This window comes from Vigna radiata, chromosome 1, assembly GCF_000741045.1.
Source record: "Vigna radiata var. radiata cultivar VC1973A chromosome 1, Vradiata_ver6, whole genome shotgun sequence".
Classification (NCBI taxonomy): domain Eukaryota; kingdom Viridiplantae; phylum Streptophyta; class Magnoliopsida; order Fabales; family Fabaceae; genus Vigna; species Vigna radiata.
Genome location: NC_028351.1, coordinates 24,348,005 through 24,349,762, shown reverse-complemented (window position 1 = coordinate 24,349,762; position 1,758 = coordinate 24,348,005).

Genomic DNA, 1,758 nt, shown 5'->3' with positions numbered 1-1,758 from the left:
TTCCCTTGCGCTCTAAACATATGAAATCATTGAGAACAGTGTTTTGTTGTTGAAGCTAAAGAAACTCTTGTCTGCAAAGTTGTGAAGTGCTACTGCGGTGACAGAGAAATAGCCAGTTCATCCTTGGAGCATCTAAGGAGGTGTTTAGAAGAGTATCACCCATCGTGAAGTATTCGAAGGAGGTGGTCATCCTTTGTGAAGACTCAAAGGAGGTGTAAGTTCATCTCTTGTGGTTTCAAGAGAGGTGGTTTTCTAAACTCTTACAAATTATTTTTTTGTGTGGTTATTATTTGTAATTGTTTTGTGATTAGTGGAAAAAGGTTTACCTTGATTTGAGATAAGCTATTGGACGTATGATCTTTGTGATATGAACCAGGATAAAACTACCTGTGCAATTTTTCTCTCTTCCTTACTCTGATCATTTTATTTTAATTATCTACTTATTAAGTAAAATTGAGAAAAATAATCAAAAGGCACGAAAAAGTAATATAACTAATTCACCCCCTGGTTTGTTATTCCACGCTAACCATTCCGCTGCAGCTGCTCTGACAATTTTTATCTATGTTTTTTGCTTCTTAATCAAGTAAAAGTAATGATCTATACACTATAACAATTTAGCATGGTCTGAAATCTACATAACATATCAATCATATCAGTCCAAGGATTTTTAATTTTAATTGAGAATTTACTTTGATTAAAGTTAGAAGCTTTCATATGATTGAATGGTAATTTTGCCAATAATTGAGAATGTATTTTGATTAGTGGTAAAAAGTTTACACTACAAGAAAAATGGTAATTATATACGGATTTTTATATACGGATTTTTATCCGTATATAATATGGATGTTAGATACGGAAGTTATATACGGATGAGTTTTATACGGAACTCATACGGATTATCTGTATATAAAGGAGAAAAATATTACATACGNATTATCCGTATATAATATCGGTGGGTAATATTGGGGGNGACTTTGCTACTGATGTTTAATACGGATATGGAAATAGATAATAATTAAAAAATAGAATTAAATAATAGAATCTGATTAAACTCTTCTCGCTTTTCTCCCTCCCGCTTTCGAGCCAAGTTTGTCCCCTTCTCGAACCTAGCTTGTCCCCCTTCTCGCATCATTTCATGATTCTCCCTCACTCATTGCAACTATGATTCTCCCTCCCTCACTGCAACCATGATTTTCCCTCTCTGAAACCCTGAAACCCTGTTGTCGCACACATTCTCGCTATTGTCGCAGTCTCTTCTTCCGTCACACTTTCCAGTGTGTGATCTCACACTCGTTCTCCTTCACGGGAACCCTCTTTTTCCTAGTTTTGAGCAACCATCCTCTGTCACTGGAACCATAGTGTAGCATTGAAGGATCGAAGGCGGTCATTAGTCGAAGCTTTGAGGTTTTTTTTTTTTTTTTTTGCTCTGGTTGTGTATTACATTGACTTATTTTTGGTCGTTGTTTGCAGGTTTGAAATCGCAATTTAGGAAACCCTCGGTTTGTTTCTTCGAATTGGAAGATATAGGCAACCCTAGGTTTGTTTCTCCGAATTGGAAGATATAAGTTGAAGCTGCCATTGTCTTCTACATCTGGTAAGTTTCAATTGCTTAGATTAGGGTTTGTCTTAAACCTTGATTGTTATTGAAAATGGGTGTTGAGGGAGGGGAGGGGATGGGATGTTGATGGAGATGAGTGTTCTGGTTATGAGTTTCAAATGTTGAACCTGCTTCAAATGCTTTCAAACCCAAAACTGATT